The sequence below is a fragment of the Anolis sagrei genome, chromosome 2, assembly GCF_037176765.1.
Source record: "Anolis sagrei isolate rAnoSag1 chromosome 2, rAnoSag1.mat, whole genome shotgun sequence".
NCBI classification, from domain to species: Eukaryota; Metazoa; Chordata; class Lepidosauria; order Squamata; family Dactyloidae; genus Anolis; species Anolis sagrei.
Window position 1 is genome coordinate 11,022,163 of NC_090022.1, and position 18,063 is coordinate 11,040,225.

An 18,063-nucleotide genomic window follows, 5' to 3' on the forward strand; every position below is an offset into this window, starting at 1 on the left:
TGTTCGGAAACCCCAACTAGTCCAGCGAGAGGCAGCCAGATTGCTCACCGGAGCGTCATACAGGGAGCATACCACCCCCCTGTTGTGTCATCTCCACTGGCTGCCGATCCAGTTCCGAGCACAATTCAAAGTGTTGGTCTTGACCTACAAAACCCTATACGGCTCCGGCCCAGTGTATCTGTCCGAACGGATCTCCCTCTACATCCCACCCCGGAGTCTAAGATCTTCTGGGGAGGCCCTGCTCTCGACCCCGCCTCTATCTCAAGTGAGACTGGCGGGGACGAGGAGCAGGGCCTTCTCGGTGGTGGCTCCCCGCCTGTGGAATTCGCTCCCCGGGGTAATCAGATCAGCGACATCACTCCTTTCCTTCAGAACACACGCACCTCTCTGTTCTCCACACAGCAACCCTGCAAGAAGGCGCGTGAACGGCGATAGGAGGGGGAAGGAGGGGTGCTCCACCCTTCCTGTTATTGCCGCATGCATGCACACTCCCCTTTCTCCTTCTTTCGCCACAGGCATGCTAACTTTTCCAAGACAGCTTTTATACTATGTGGGGGTGAGATAGGAAATACATATCAAAGGAGCAGCAGAGTTGGTAATTGCCTGGAAAGGCACCCCGCATGTGGCAAGAGGTGAGGAAAGGCAGGGAATTAAAGAAGGGCTTTTTTTCAGCCCCACGCCTTCCTACCAGGATCCTCAACCGAGTATAAGCCGAGGGGAGCTTTTTCACCCTAAAAAAGGGGCTGAAACACTTGCCTTATACTTGAGTATATACAATATGTGCTTTTAAAATAATTGGTTTGAGAATCGTTTTTAAACCTCCAAAGGATTGTCACAAGCTATACCCTACTTGAAGCAAGGGAATCACACGTCTTAATTGGGAAATGTTTAATGTATAGCTTACAGCACCAGAATTGTCCAGAACCCACCATTTCCCTCTTGCAACACATTTTATTAGTTTTTTCCCCAACTCCTTGGATGATTTATCTCCTGTATGTAGTCTCTGATTATTCAAAAAGTATGAACCCCAACAAAACCATTTCCCACACTCCTGGCATTGGTATGGCTTCTCTCCTGTGTGAAGTTTTTGGTGCTTCACAAAGGCTGAGCTGTAACCAAAGCATTTCCCACAATCTGGGCATCTGTATGTTTTCTCTCCTGTATGAGTTCTCTGGTGGCTTACAAGAAATGAATTCTGAGTAAAACATTGTCCACAATCCAGGTATTTGTACAGTTTCTTTCTTGTATGGATGCTCTGGTGTTTCAGAAATAATGGCTTCCAAGGAAAACACTTCCCACACTCCTGGCACTGATATGGTTTCTCTCCAGTGTGATGACATTTGTGCCTCACAAAAGCTGAACAATCAGCAAAACATTTCCCACACTCCTGGCATTGCTATGGATTCTCTCCTGTGTGGAGTCTTTTGTGCTTCCCCAAGGCTGAACTGTAAGCAAAACATTTCCCACACTCCTGGCATTGGTATGGCTTCTCTCCTGTGTGGACTCTTTTGTGGCCCACCAAGGCTGAACTGTAAGCAAAACATTTCCCACAATCCTGGCATTGGTATGGCTTCTCTCCTGTGTGGACTCTTTTGTGCTTCACCAAGGCTGAACTGTAAGCAAAACATTTCCCACACTCCTGGCATTGGTATGGCTTCTCTCCTGTGTGAACACTTTTGTGGCTCACCAAGGAAGAATTCACAGCAAAACATTTCCCACACTCCTGGCATTGGTATGGCTTCTCTCCTGTGTGGACTCTTTTGTGGCTCACCAAGTGTGAACTGTAAACCAAACATTTCCCACACTCCTGGCATTGGTATGGCGTCTCTCCTGTGTGTAGTTTTTTGTGGCTCACTAAGTCTGAACTCACAGCAAAGGATTTCCCACACTCCTGGCATTGGTATTGCTTTTCTCCTTTGTGGAGTCTTTTGTGTTTCACCAAATTGGCACTGCGAGCAAAACATTTCCCACATTCCTGGCATTGGTACGGCTTCTCTCCTGTGTGGAGTCGTTTGTGGATCACCAAGTCTGAACTGTAAGCAAAACATTTCCCACACTCCTGGCATTGGTATGGCTTCTCTCCTGTGTGGAGTCTTTTGTGGCTCACCAATTGTGAACTGCGAGCAAAACATTTCCCACACTCCTGGCATTGGTACGGCTTCTCTCCTGTGTGGAGTCTTTTGTGGATCACAAAGTCTGAACTGTAAGCAAAACATTTCCCACACTCCTGACATTGGTATGGCTTTTCTCCTGTATGGACTCTTTTGTGGCTAACCAAGTCTGAACTGTAAGCAAAACATTTCCCACACTCCTGGCATTGGTACGGCTTCTCTCCTGTGTGGACTCTTTTGTGCCTCACCAAGTCTGAACTGTAAAGAAAACATTTCCCACACTCTTGGCATTGGTATGGCATTTCTCCTGTGTGGAATTTTTTGTGGATCACTAAGTCTGAACTCACAGCAAAAGATTTCCCACACTCCTGGCATTGGTATTGCTTTTCTCCTTTGTGGAGTCTTTTGTGCTTCACCAAATGTGAACTCTCAGCGAAACATTTCCCACACTCCTGGCATTGGTATGGCTTCTCTCCTGTGTGGACTCTTTTGTGGCTCACCAAGGCTGAACTCTGAGCAAAACATTTCCCACACTCCTGGCACTGGAATGGCTTCTCTCCTCTGTGGAGTCTTTTGTGCCTCACTGAGTCTGAACTCTGGATAACAGATTGCCCACACTCCTGGCTTATGAGATCTTCAGTTCCTTCAAAGATTTCTTCTTGGCTCAAATCTGGCACTTTGTAATCAGCAATACATTTTGATGATACTTTCCATTTACAATGGCTTTTCCCAGCGCTGAGTGTTTTGTGAAGTATAAGTCCCATAATTTGGGTAAAACCCTGCCCGCATACATTGCATTTGTAGGGCCTTTCTCTGGCAGAACCTCCATCTTCTCTGTGGCTTTGCTGGCGTCTAGGAAATCCCGCATTGTGTCCCAAATGCTTCCTGTGTTTGGTGTTCCAGTTATCTGCTGTGAAGAAGGAGGACAGAAATAATCATTCTTCAGTGTGAGTGATAAGGACTTTAGGGAAATAATATAAGAAGGTGATTGAAATGATGGGTATGGAAGAAAAGAAGATATAAATGATGCCCCCTCCCCACCACTTGTTTGGTAGAAATGGACACTCTTTGGCCGACGGGAGCCTCCGAGGGAGAGGTGAGTAACATATGCTCCAGAGGCTACCTGTTCCTCAGCCCAGCCTGGCTTTTTATTCTGTCTCCTTCTTTCTGGGGGAATGGATGACTTTTCCCTTCACATTCAAATGCTCGCCTTTTTCTCTAGCTAAAACTTTACCTTGCTACCACCCATTTTACGGTTTTGCTTGACAAAGCTGGAAAGATACAAGATTGTGACTTTAAAGAAGAAGGGAAGAAAAGAATGAAGGAAGAGGAGGGAACAAAAAAAGGAATGTCTGCAGGACTCGACCAGATATAATGACCTCCACATAACACCACCCTGGAGAGAGTGGATATTGCCTCCTTACCATCCTGGTTTGTAAGGAGTGAGAAGACTGTGCAGCAGAGGGAAGAGCAGCTGATAAATCCAGACGCCGCAATAACAGAGACTTTTTGGAAATACCATTCTGTGGACTGTCCCTTTGTTCAGCCAATTGCTCTGGTTCCAATACCTGTCTAATTTTGCCTGGCTTTTACAGGGGAGCTGCAACTTCTTCACATACGAGAATTGTGAATCTACCATGAATGACACTCTCACCACTTGAAAGAGAGGCGCATAGAGTTGGATTACTGCTATATGGCTCTCCCAGTGCACAAAAAACCCTGAGCCCCAAACATTCACAAGCACAGAACGCATTATGTTGCAGGTCACCATCTTGCGAATGACTGACGCAGGGTACGCACTGGTTCATACGGGAAGATGCAATCGCAAGATAAGCAGGTCCCGAACCATTTAATGCTTTATAGGTGATGACCTGCACCTTGAATTGGGACCGGAAACTTTTTGGAAGCCAGTGGAGCTGTTTAAACAGGAGGGTTGACCGCTCTCTGTAACCAGCTCCCTTGCGTAGTTTGGCTGCAGATCTCTTGACCAACTGTAGTTTCCGGGATGTCTTCAAAGACAACCCCACGTAGAGCGCATTGCAGCATTGCAGTAATCCAACCTAGGGGTGACTAGGACATGGACCACCATGGTACCATGGAACACGAGGTACGGGTGCAGCTTGCGCACGAGGTTTAACTGTGCAAAGGCCCTCCCAGCCACCGCCGACACCTGAACATCAAGTGTCAAAGCGGAGTCCAGAAGGACCCCCAAACTGCGGACCTGTGTCCTCAGAGGGAGTGCGACCCCATCGAGAACAGGTAGCCACCCTATGCCCCGATCAGTCCCACAACTGGCCAGGAGGACCTCTGTTTTGTCAGGATTAAGCTTCAGCTTGTTAGCCCTCATCCAGCCCATCACAGCCATCAGGCACTGGTCCAGGACCCGAGGGACTTCCCTGGAATGTGGTAGAAAAGAGTAATAGAGTGTCATCCGTGTAGAGATGGCACCAAACTCCAAAACTCTGGATGATCTCACCCAGCGGTTTCATGTAGATATTGAATAGCATGGGGGAAAGAATGGAACCTTACGGGACCCCACAGGTCAATGGCCAGGGGTCCGAGCAGGTGGCCCCAGCTTCACCAACTGGGTACGGCCCTCAAGGAAGGAACGGAGCCACTGGAGTGCAGCACCCCCAAGACCCATCCCCGAGAGCCTACCCAGAAGGATACCATGGGCGATAGTATCGAAAGCCGCTGAGATGTCCAAGAGAACCAACAAGGACACACTCCCCCTGTCAAGCTCTCTGCGGAGATCATCCACCAAGATGACCAAAGCTGTCTCGCTACTGTGACCAGGCCTGAAGCCAGACTGAAATGGGTCCAGATAATCAGTATCGTCCAAGAATAACTGGAGATGAGGAGCGACCACCCGCTCCAGAACGGAAGATTTGAGACAGGTCGGTAGTGATTCAAAACTGCTGAGTCAAGTAAAGCTTTCTTCAGGACTGGTCTCACTATGACTTGTTTCAGGCAAGATGGCACGTGTCCTTGACTCAGGGAGGCATTGATAATCAGCTGTCTGGTGAAATTACACATACCAGACAGCTGAGAATTGGAATCCAGCATTTTGATATAGAAATCCTCATCTGTGAGGGAGGCTTACCAAGAAAGTCCACCATCCCATGAATCTCCTCCATGATCTGCCTGTGCAAGGCTTTCTGACCAGGACTCAGGAGAGACCACTCCTCCAAAGAGAAATGGACAGCCGCGTCCTCAAAGGCGATTGGGCCCTGGTGGGAAAAGGAAAATAAGGGAAATCAAGAAAAAGAATTCCAAAAAAATCTTTGGAAATGGTTCTGTTTCAAAAGATGTGTGGTGATTGAACCTTGAACCAATGACCCCCAGGCATCTCCCTTCCTCCTCTCCCAGGAATCCTTCTGCTTACCTCATTCAGTTCCACTCCATCACAAAGCGGAAGATGCGACTGTGGATTCCGCAACAACATCATTCCAACCCCTGGGAGAAAGAGAGAGAGAGCAAGGGGTGGAAAGCTGATCACAGAAACATGTCTCAGAGGTTAAAATTACAGTCCTGAAAAACCTATGAGGAAATGACTCTTTGAAGACAGAAGCATCCTCCAGCCCAGGAATTGAAAAATTTTGAAGTTTAGCACTTCTTCTTATCATGCAGCACTGCAAATAGGTTGGAATGAAAGTAGTACTGGGTTTGGTACTTCCAAGGACTAAAGTTATTCTTGGTTGTCTGTTTGTTTTCCAGCTCAGTTTCAGGGCTCATCTTAGCTTCGGGTCCCACCTGGGAACATACCGTATGGCTAATATTTCAGTCCCACCCAACAGTATGCAAAGGTAGAAGTATAACAATATAGAAAACTCCAAATAACACTGAAAATGTACCTTTTGCAACCAAATACTTCCCTATATACTCATCTCAAGGCCAAATGATCTGACATCTATGCCTCCTCTAGCTCAAACGGATTGCACATTTGTTACAATCCCCTGAAGGGGAAGTTACACTGGCATAAAACAGCAAAACACCCCCAAAGGGCTCCTTCTTACCCTCCAAGGCTGCAGCCCCATCTCCTTCCTGCTCGGGTTCCTTCTGCTGGAGACTCTGGGTGGTGTCTGATGGAGGTTTCTCAGATTCAGGGACATCAGGGTGGACCTCAATGCAGTCATTTTGGGCCTAGAAGAGCACAGAAAATTCCAGAAGTAGTATGGAGAAAGGTTGGGGTCATCAAATTTGAGTAGAGCAGCAACCGAGCTCACAGTGGACATAGAAGTGAGAGCAGATGGAGCAGAGCGGGGGGGGGGGGGGGGGAGGCCAAGGGAGGAGAGTCCACTTTCTCCCTCACATCGGCCCCATCTTGGAAGGAAAGCAAGATGTACATGTCATCTCTCCATCAGTCACAAGGTGAGTGAAGCCAAGAGGCAATGCTCTCACCTGTCCTTCCTGCTTCTCGTCCTCTTCCCGACTCAGGAGGAAGCCTTCCGCCAGGGCCACCGCCTGGGAAGAGGTCTCTGCCCCACACTCTCGGACCCAGCTCCCCATCTCTGGGGGCAGGATGCTCAGGAACTGCTCCAGGATCACCAGGTCCAGCATCTCCGCCTTGGTGTGTTGCTCTGGCTTCAGCCACTGGCGGCAGAGAGAGTGGAGGCGGCTGCAAACCTCTCTGGGTCCCTCGCCCTCTCGGAAGGAGGAATGCCTGAAGTGCTGGCGCTGAATGTGCGCATCCCGGGACATCTGCATAGTTATTTCCCAGGATTCCCCAATCTTCCCGGGAGCCCTTCCTGCTTCAGGTCCAGGTGAGTTGGGCTTCTCCATGTTGGAACCACTCCGATGAAGAACCCTACCGTATCCAAGATGCTCTTCCTCCATCTTCTCTCAAGGGAAAGAAATCCCAGAAGAGGCTCCACTCCAAAATTCTCAGCCAAAAATCACATTTCCTCTGTGAAAGAAAGTCAAAATTAGACAACAGGCTTTGGGAGTAAAAACAAACAAACCCTGAGCCATTTCTTTCTTTCTTTCTGAGCCAGGTAATGCTGGGCCCTCCTTTCACTGGGTTCTCTGCTTCTCTGGCCTCCAGGCCTCCCATTGAGCTCCCATTCAGTCCCAATCCACACTGAATCCCCCGTCCCCAATGATTCCTTCAGCTGATGTCTCGTGATTCATAGTCTTCCTTATAAAGAACAAAGGGACTTTCAAACAAGAGACAAAAATTAATATAACAACTAAAATAAAATATGTATTGTCGAAGGCTTTCATGACCGGAATCACTGGGTTGTTGTAGGTTTTTTCGGGCTATATAGCCATGGTCTAAAGGCATTCTCTCCTGATGTTTCGCCTGCATCTATGGAAAGCATCCTCAGAGGTTGTGAGGTCTGTTGGAACTAGGCAAAAGGGTTTATATACCCGCGGAATGACCAGGGTGAGACAAAGGACTCTTGTCTGCTGGAGCTAGGTGTGAATGTTTCAACTGACCACCTTGATTAGCATACAATGGCCTGACTGTGCCTGGGGCAAACTTTTGTTGAGAGGTAATTAGATGTCCCTGCCTGCTTCCTCTCTGTTGTTGTGCTATTGCAATTGTAGAGTTTTTTTAATACTGGTAGCCAGATTTTATTTATTTTCATGATTTCCTCCTTTCTGTTGAAATAGTCCACATGCTTGTGTATTTCAATGGTTTCCCTGTGTAGTCTGACATGGTGGTTGTGAGAGTGGTCCAGCATTTCTGTGTTCTCAGGCCATTGTATGCTAATCAAGGTGGTCAGTTGAAACATTCACACCTAGCTCCAGCAGACAACAGTCCTTTGTCTCACTTTGGTCATTCCACAGATATATAAACCTTTTTGCCTAGTTCAAACAGACCTCACTACCTCTGAGGATGCTTTCCATAGATAAAGGCGAAACGTCAGGAGAGAATGCCTCTAGACCATTTATTTATTTATTTCGGGTACTTTTACCCCGCCCTTCTCAACCCCCGAGGGGGGACTCAGCGCGGCTTACAAAAAAGGCACAATTCGATGCCTATACAAATTACACATAATGTACAAAACCATAGTTAAAACAATTATCACAGTTAAAACAATAAAAACAATCAGTATATAACATATCATATAAAAACTATTCTCATGCTCAGCGTTTCGTTTTTCCGAGTTCCATAGTTGTATTCCATTAGTCATTTCCTAATCATTGTCAAAGTCCTTTCTTTATCTGCCCGATTGTCTGAATGCCTGGTCCCAAATCCATGTTTTCAGTTTTTTCCTAAAGGAAAGGAGCGATGTTGCAGATCTAATTTCCCCCAGGGAGCGAATGCCACAGGTGGGGGGCCACCACTGAGAAGGCCCTGCTCCTGGTCCCCGCCAACCTCACTTGTGATAGAGGCGGGGACGAGAGCAGGGCCTCCCCAGAAGATCTTAGACTCCGGAGTGGGACGTAGAGGGAGATCCGTTCTGACAGATACGCTGGGCCGGAACCGTATAGGGTTTTGTAGGTCAAAACCAGCATGGCCATATAGCCCGAAAAAACCTACAACAACCCACTGAAAAGAAGCAAGGGAGCGGAGGGATGATTTATTGTTGCCACCAATTTGAAAGGAACCAGTATTCAGGAGATTTTACCCCAGTTCCTAATTTTAAAAGAACTGGCCAATTTGCAATGGAGGTTGCCAATTAGGAACCAAATTTACCATCAAGTTGGAAGGGAGGCTGTTCAATTGCACCTCCTCCTTTATTAAGAAAGTAATAACTTAGTAGTAATTACACTGTATATACTGTAGCGTGACTGGAGAGAAGAATGTAGTTTTATTTGGTTACTTTTCCCTGCGTTTCTGCCACCATGTGAGGTAAGTTGTAATATTGTGAGAAATGGCACTTTGGACACAGAATAGATGGAGCTGAGGCAATCTTCAAATAAAAATTAACAATTTTTTTAAGTACACAGCGTGTGGTTGCAAGACGTAACTTTTCCTTGTTGCACTTGGAATAATACTTGTAACTTTAACAGTTCATTCTTTCAAGTAACACAGTATCTTTCTGACGTAGAGCACTTGTTTCAGACAAAGTTTCAATACAGGGATGTTTCCCTTGTTTGATCCCCCCTAGATCAAATACTAAGTAAACTATTCTTTAGCCTCTCCTTAGACTAAAAGAATACCAGCTCTGTTTCACCATTCGGCTGCACTAGCCTGAGAAACTTCCAATAGCAAAATCCAGCTTTTCAAAGCGTCAAAGCTTTGCTTCACAAGTCACTCCGCCACCTTTCCTTTCCTTCTCTCCCAACTCCTAACTCCTCACTCCTCTAAACCTAAACTCTAACTGATTTTTAACTGTTGTTTTTTCAAACTCTCCCCTCTAAGCTCCTCCCACTTCCCTCTCTTCTGCATTGGTCTCCATGGCAACGCACATGGAGGACTCCTCTGACTTAGGCCGCTCCAGCATTACTGCAGCCAATCTAAACACAAATACAGTTAAAATCATACAATTTATAATCAACTCCTGTACAACCACTAAAATAAAATATTTGGAAATCCAGATTATCATAAAATATGCTGTATAGTTTGAGTGAGATTGTATGAAAGGCATATGAATGAGGCCCAAATGGGCAGAATATACCATTCTAAGGAACGAGGCCTGGAAAACTACAAGAAAGAGGTGAAGAACTCATGGACAGTAATTAAAAATTGCTGATGAGACCTGTGACAAATGCTTAACTGTTGACATTGCTGACTTGACGGACTCTTCTTGGAAAAACAACTTGTTTATATTGCCAAAGACAATGGTTGTTTTAAGTAAGGAAGCCAACACTGTGGCTCCTTACAGAAATGTTTACAAGGCTGCTCGATAAGGAAAGCCAATTAAACAAAATCAACATCTGTCCAGGAACTGATGGAGTCTGTCCATCAGCCATTTACACATTCAGAATCACATCAACAGAAAACACGACATAAAAGGACTCCTCTGTCTCTCTCTCTGAAAGCGTGTGTCAGACCGACTGAACACCATCGTGAACAGCCTCCTCCTCCCAAGAAGCGGATAATCGTCAACAAGAAAAATGGTAAGAACGCTTGATGAATGAATGATGAAGGAAGGATTGGATGTTAGAGAAGATGTGTAAATGTTGATGCCACATCCCCCTTTGTCTATGTAACCAGGTTAATTCTTCTAAAGCCCAGGACTGGAGTCTGCGTCTGATTCTGTCTCTGAAAGTGCCTAATGCATCTTGTCTCACTGAAAGAGGAAGAAAAGAACCTATTTCATGTTTTGAAAAGTAAAAAGGTGAGGCAGCATAACTTCCTTTTCCCAAAACTTAATAAAACCATTTCTATGAATCAGAATTTTTTAATTTTTTTTATAATGTAGGTGCATACCTAAAGGTGGGTCTAAGGAGGGCCACTTCTCTTCTCTTCTCTTCTCTTCTCTTCTCTTCTCTTCTCTTCTCTTCTCTTCTCTTCTCTTCCAGCCAAGCAAGGAAGAGTGAAGTGGAGGGAGTTTGGTTCCTAGAGGGATAGGAAAGGTGGATCTGAGGAAGTCCATTCCTTCCTGCCTCTCTGGGAACCACACTCCCTCCCCTTAACCCTTCCTTGCCCAGAGTTACACTGGAAGGAGGGGGAAAGAGCCTCTCTCCAAAGCCCTGGAACCAAAGGATGAAAGATGAAGGCAGAGACAGAGTCATGGAGGAAAAGTTCCTTATTCATAGGACAGTTAATATATATTCTCTCCCTGCCAAACCCTTGCTGTAATTCCCAAACTCAAGGTCAATGTCCACCAAACCTTTCCAGTTTTTTCTGTTGGTCATTTATTATTTATTTTATTTATTTACTTTACTTCTATACCGCTACTCACAGCGGTTCACAACACACAGGAAACAGCAAAGTTCAATACACCAATATAAAAACAGTTAACAACCTAATCAATACACAGTTAGTACACAAATTACTATAATAACCAATCACTAGCATCTCATCACTAAAAACACGATCCAGATTAGTCATCCATTGTTCCATTCATGGGAGCCCTGTGTGCTAAGTTTGGCCCAATTCCATCATTGGTGGAGTTCAGAATGCTCTTTGATTGTAGGTAAACTATAAATCCCAGCAACGACAATTCCCAAATGACAAAATCATTTTTTTTGAGTGGAGGACATAAATTGGACTGTTAGGTGTCTTGTGTCCAAATTTGGTGTCATTTCCCTGAGTGGTTTTTGAGTTCTGATGGTAGCACGAACTAGCATTACATTTTTATTTATATAGATTCATAGGATAGTTAGTTAGTTAGATATAATCTCTCCCTGCCCAACGACATCCCAGCAACGACAATTCCCAAATGACAAAATTAATTTTTCTGAGTGGAGGACATAAATTGGACTGTTAGTTGTCTTGTGACGACTTGGCTTAGGTAATTGTGATAATTATGTTTTATTGTACTTTAGTGTACTATTTTAACATGTAATGACATTGCACTTTGTTATACTTATATATTATTGTACTTTCTTATATGCTGTAAACCGACCCGAGTCCCTCGTTGAGGTGAGAAGGCCGGTATAGAAAACCTCTAAATAAATAATAATAATTGTGTCCAAATTTGGTGTCATTTCCCCGAGTGGTTTTTGAGTTCTGATGGTAGCACGAACTAGCATTACATTTTTATTTATATAGATTCATAGGATAGTTAGTTAGTTAGATATAATCTCTCCCTGCCCAACCCTTGCTGCCCAACCCCACTGAACATTAAGGGGAATCCATCCATCCATCCAGGGAGCAGAGCAGAGCCTCCACCGGCAACAGAGAAAGTAGGTCTCAGCCTGGGGTCAAGGCCCAGGGCTCCCTTTTCCCAAGGAGGAGGAGGAGGAGGAGGAGGAAAAACTTGGGTGGGAGACACAGCAAAAGAGATTTAAAGATAGGCTGAAAGCCAACCTCAAAAACTGTGGCATAGACACCGAGAAATGGGAAACCTTGGCCCTTGAGGGCTCCAGTTGGAGGTCAGCTGTGACCAGCAGTGCTGCAGAATCCGAAGAGGCACGAATGGCTTTTTATTCTGTCTCCTCCTTTCTGGGAGAATGCATGACTTTGGCCTTCACATTCCAATGCTTGCCGTTTTTTCTAGCTTAAGACATTGCCTTGCTACCACCCATTTCACAATCGCTCCCTCTTTTTTATTTCTCTCCCCAACCTCCAATCCTCTCTTCCCATGGTCACTTAAGGTTGGATTTTTCTGCTCCTTCGTGGAAAGGCCCATGTCTAATTTTGTCGTGCTGCAGAGATTGTTATGGTTTTGCCTAACAAGGCTGGAAAGATACAAGATAGTGACTGTAAAGAAAAAGAGGTGAATAATGAAGGCAGAGAAGGGAACAAAAAAGGGATGTGTTTCACTCAGGCGGGAAGGTAAGGGTGGTCAATGCAGTCATGCCGGCCAGGTGACCTTGGAGGTGTCTACGGACAATGGCTTAGAAACGGAGATGAGTACCAACCATCAGAGTCGGACGCGACTGGACTGAATCTCGGTGGAAAACCTTTACCTTAATCATTCTTCATCCCTTCTCCCAGTCAGGGACTCCAGGTTTACAGGAGATAAAATTGATATGGCTGTTTTGTCATTATGCAAAGGTTTAAAATATAACTAAAATAAAATAAAACACAGACCATTCGAAGGAAGAACAGGAAATATAGAAAACGTAGAACATGGAAGGCCATTTTCCTGTCCAATCACCCCCCCAAACACCTGAAGAAACAAAAGGATCTTCACTTGCCAACAAAAAGATTGCAAATTGTAGTTCCCCATTTTCAGCCCATGAGGGATATTGTCTGTCCGTCCATCCATTTCTTTCTCATTTAAATGCAATCTAGTATATACCGTAGTTTCACATATTGTCAGGAGATAGATTCCCACCTTTTATGAGCAAAGCTTGAGGTTGCATTGTCTAAGCCAAAAATGTAGGTGATGAACAAGCACTTCCATTAGTTTTTTCTCACTTGAATTAGAATACAATGAAGTTTTCAATTTGAAGTTATGTCTTCTGCCATTATTTATTCAATATTGATTGATTTATTTAAGTAGTATCCTTGATCACACAGCAACTGCTATAAAACAAAAAGCCTTTGTTTAACCTTCATAAAAGAGGTGCATTGCCTCCTTGCCCTCAAAGTCATGTTTGATTTGTCTGAACACATAACATGGAATAACTATTCTGCCGTAGTCCGACCACACCTGGAATACCGAGTCCAGTTCTGGGCACCGCAACTGAAGGGAGATGTCGAGAAACTGGAATGTCTCCATGGGAGGGGGACGGAAATGGTCGAGGGTCTGGAGAACAAGCCTCCCTTTCTCTTTTTTCCTGTTCACAACCCTTTCTCTTCCTCTCGCTGTGCACACAAACCTCTCTGCTCTCCGCACAATGACCCAGCTGAGTGGCTGTGTGGAGAGCAGAGAGGGTGCGTGCATGGCAAGGGAAGGGGGAGGCTTGTGCCACCCAAAGAGACTGCACACGCGCCTCCCTTTCTCTTCCTCTCGCCACGCACGCACCCTCTCTGATCTCCGCACAGCAACCCTGCGGGAGGGCGCATGAACGGCGATAGGAGGGGGAAGGAGGTGTGCTCCACCCTTCCTGTTATTGCCGCGTGCGTGCACACACCCCTTTCTCCTTCTTTCACCACAGGCACGGTAACGTTTCCGAGGCGGCTTTTATACTATGTGGGGGTGAGATGGGAAACACATATCAAAGGAGCAGCAGAGTTGGTAATTGCCTGGAAAGGCACCCCGCATGTGGCAAGAGGTGAGGAAAGGCGGGGAATTAAAGAAGGGCTTTTTTTCAGCCCCACGCCTTCCCACCAGGACCCTCAACCGAGTATAAGCCGAGGGGAGCTTTTTCACCCTAAAAAAGGGGCTGAAACACTCGCCTTACACTTGTGTATATACAGTATGTGCTTTCAAAATAATTGGTTTGAGAATCGTTTTTAAACCTCCAAAGGATTGTTACAAGCTATACCAGGGGTCCCCAAACTCAGGCCCGCGGGCCGTATGCAGCCCGTCAAGAGCATTTATCCGGCCCGCGCGGCCTGGGCTGGGCTGGCACAACGCCCCTCACCGTTTCTCTCTCTCCCTCCGGAGCGGCTTCAAGCGGGGTCATGCCAGACCAGGCTTCTCTCTCTTTCCTTCCTTCCTTCCTTCCCCTTCCCCCTTTCTCTCCCCTTCCCCTTCCTTCTCCTTTCCCCTCCCTCCTTCCCTCCCTCCCTTCCCTTCCTTTCCTTCTTCTAGGGCTCGGTAACCACGGAAAAATTTGTTTCTAAATTCAATTCGTTTTTAGGGGGTTTTTGCGTTTCGTTTTTTAAAAGAATTCCGAAATTTTTCTTTAAAAAAGTTCAAAATATACGAAATTTCGTAAATTACGAAACAATTACGAATCGATTCGTTAATGGCGGACGCGATTGCGCAATATGCAAAAAAACCCCTCCAAATGGGACAGGGGGAACTTCTGAAGCTTCCCTCTCCCTCTGTTGTTGACTGTTGGTGTGATAATTTATTTTTTATCACTGATAAAACAAACAACAACCCTAAAACTTGCACCAGACATACGGAAATAATAACGAAACGATTTCGAAACGATTTCGAACCAATTACGAAACAATTACGAAATAAATTGAAAAATTCGTTTCGATTTTTAGTTGCTCCTGCATGGCTCAATATCGGATCGTAAGCTAATTTAAATACGAATCAATAACGAATTACGAAATTAACGAACGAAACCGCCCAGCCCTACCTTCCTCCTTCCTTCCCTCCCGTGCCGGCCCGGGGAAGCCAGCGTTGCCTGGCCACGCCCACCTGGCGCCGCCTCCGCTGGTTCTCCTCACGTGGCTGGGAGGGGAACAGCAGGCGCTTCATGGCTGCAGATCTTCTTCTGCTACGCTCTCTCGTTCTCCGTGGCCACGAGACACCTCCTTCCCTCCCAGCCGTGCAGGAGAACAAGCGGAGACGGCACCTGGCCCGGTGTCCCCACAGAGAGAAGGAAGAAGGAAGGAAAGGAAGGGAGGGAGGGAGGGAGGGAGGGGAGAGAAAGAGGAAGGAAGAAAGGAAAGAAGGGGAGAGAAAGAGGAAGGAAGGAGGGAGGGAGGAAGGAAGGAGAAGCCTGGTCCAGCCAAGATTGGTCCAGATCCAACATTGTTTTGAGTCCACAGTCATCTCTGGATGTAGGTAAACTACAACTCCAAAATCAAAGGACACACTCCCCTCCAAACCCTTCCAGTATTTTCTGTTGGTCATGGGAGAACTGTGTGTCAAGTTTGGTTCAATTCCATCGTTGGTGGGATTCAGAATACTCTCTGATTGCAGGTGAACTATAAATCCCAGCAACTACAACTCCCAAATGTCAAAATTCTATTTTCCCCAAACTCCACCAGTGTCCACATTTGGGCATATTGAGTATTCGTGTAGAATTTGGTCCAGATCCATTATTTTTTGAGTCCACAGTGATCTCTGGATGTAGGTGAACTGCAACTCCAAACCCAAAGGACACTGCCCACCAAACCCTTCCAGCATTTTCTGTTGGTCATGGGAGAACTGTGTGCCAAGTTTGGTTCAATTCCATTGTTGGGGGGGGGGGGGGTGTTCAGAATGTTCTTTGATTATAAATCCCAGGAACTACAACTCCCAAATGTCAAAATCAATTTTTTGAGTGAAGGACATACATTGGGTTGTTAAGTGTCCAGTGATTTTTGATTTCTGTTAATCCCACAAAGGAACATTACATTTTTATTTATATAGATTTATTTCCTCTACTAGCTGTGCCCTGCCACGCGTTGCTGTGGCCTATAGTAAAACTTATCAAAGTTGAGGTAGATATCTGGACTATTATGAAAGAGAGGTACCTACCTATTCCTTCCCCCCCTTTCCTCCCCCTTTCTCTCCTTTCTTCCTTCTCTACCTCTTTCTTTCTTTCCTTCTTTCACTACTTGGATTCATCCTCCCCCTTTCTTCCCTCCCTATTTGCTTCCTTCTTTCACTTTTTATTTCCTTTTATTTCACCACCATCATAACAATAATAATGCAATGCATTGCCTCTGGGACCTGACACCTCTCCCATTCCCCCAGGGTCTAATAGGAATAATAGCATAATAATAATTGAAATAACAACCTTTACCCGCCACGTGTTGCTGTGGCCAACTTTCCCTCTTTCTCTCCTTCTTTCCCTCCTTCCTTCCTTCCCTCCCATCTTTCCTTCTCCTCTTCCTTCTTTATCTCTTTCCTTCCCTCCCTCTTTCTCTACATCTTCCCCCTTCCTTCACTCCCTCTTTCCTTCCTTCATTCCCTTTTTTCTTTCCTTCTCTCCTTCCTTCCCCCTTTTCTTTCTCTCCCTCTGTCTCTCATTTCTTCCTTCTCTACCTCTTTCCTTCCTTCCCCTTTTCTTTCTCTTCTGCTGTCTCTCTTTTCTTTCCTTCCATCTTTCCTTTTCTTCTTTCCTTTTCTTCTTCCTTCTTTCTCTAACTTTCCTTCCTTCTCCCTTTTTTTTACCCCCCTTTCTCTTTCTTCTTTCCTTCCTTCCTGTCTTTCCTGGATTTTGACAGGGTGGGAAGGGGCGGGGTGGGGTTTGGAGGTGGCGTGAAGGAGGTAAAATTGGGGCGGGGGAGTGATGGAGTGTGGGGTTGTGTGTGTGTGTGTGGCGGCGGAGGGAGTGATGGAGCGTGGGGTTGCGTGTGTGTGTGCGGCGGCGAGGGGAGTGGGGTTGTGTGTGTGTGTGCGGTGGCGGGGGGAGTGATGGAGCATGGGGTTGTGTGTGTGCGGCAGTGGGGGGAGTGATGGAGCGTGGGGTTGCGTGTGTGTGTGCGGCAGCGGGGGGAGTGATGGAGCATGGGGTTGTGTTTGTGTGTGGCGGCGGGGGAGTGATGGAGCGTGGGGTTGCGTGTGTGTGTGCGGCGGCGGGGGGAGTGGGGTTGCGTGTGTGTGTGCGGCGGTGGGGGGAGTGATGGAATGTGGGGTTGTGTGTGCGGCGGCAGGGGGAGTGATGGAGCGTGGGGTTGTGTGTGTGTGCGGCGGCGGGGGAGTGGGGTTGCGTGTGTGTGCGCAGCGGCAGGGGGAGTGATGGAGTGTGGGGTTGTGTGTGTGTGTGTGTGGCGGCGGGGGGAGTGATAGAGCGTGGGGTTTTGTGTGTGTGTGTGGTTAAGTTTCGTTGGGTTTTTTTTAGTTTTGTTGTTTTGCCGTTTTGTGAGTGTGTTGTTGTGTTGTTTTTCATTTTCAGTAGATATGTTTATACCTTGTGGGTTGTGTTATGGGCATGGGAATTTTGGTTAAGTTTCGTTGGGGGTATTTTGTTGTTTTGCCGTTTTGTGAGTGTGTTGTTGTGTTGTTTTTCATTTTGAGTAGATAAGTTTGTACCTTGTGGGTTGTGTTATGGGCATGGGAATTTTGGTTAAGTTTCGTTGGGGTTTTTTGAGTTTTGTTGTTTTGCCGTTTTGTGTGTTGTTGTGTTGTTTTTCATTTTCAGTAGATATGTTTGTACCTTGTGGGTTGTGTTATGGGCATGGGAATTTTGGTTAAGTTTCGTTGGGGGTATTTTGTTGTTTTGCCGTTTTGTGAGTGTGTTGTTGTGTTGTTTTTCATTTTGAGTAGATAAGTTTGTACCTTGTGGGTTGTGTTATGGGCATGGGAATTTTGGTTAAGTTTCGTTTTTTTTTTTTAGTTTCGTTGTTTTGCCATTTTGTGAGTGTGTTGTTGTGTTGTTTTTCATTTTGAGTAGATATGTTTGTACCTTGTGGGTTGTGTTATGGGCATGGGAATTTTGGTTAAGTTTCGCTGGGGTTTTTTGAGTTTTGTTGTTTTGCCGTTTTGTGTGTTGTTGTGTTGTTTTTCATTTTGAGTAGATATATTTGTACCTTGTGGGTTGTGTCATGGGCATGCAAATTTTGGTGCAGTTTCGTTGGGGGGTTGTGGAGTTTTGCTGTCCCGTTGAACCAACCTAACAGATTCATATATATAGATTTATACCCTGCCCTTTTCCCCCTGAAAGG

General features: G+C 46.0%; 1 pseudogene; it reads right to left on the minus strand.

The window, feature by feature from the left end:
* The window catches only part of LOC132766166 (zinc finger protein 208-like), a 40,173-nt pseudogene extending 29,294 nt beyond the window's left edge, over nt 1–10,879 (minus strand).
* Nucleotides 10,880–18,063: the final 7,184 nt, after the last annotated feature.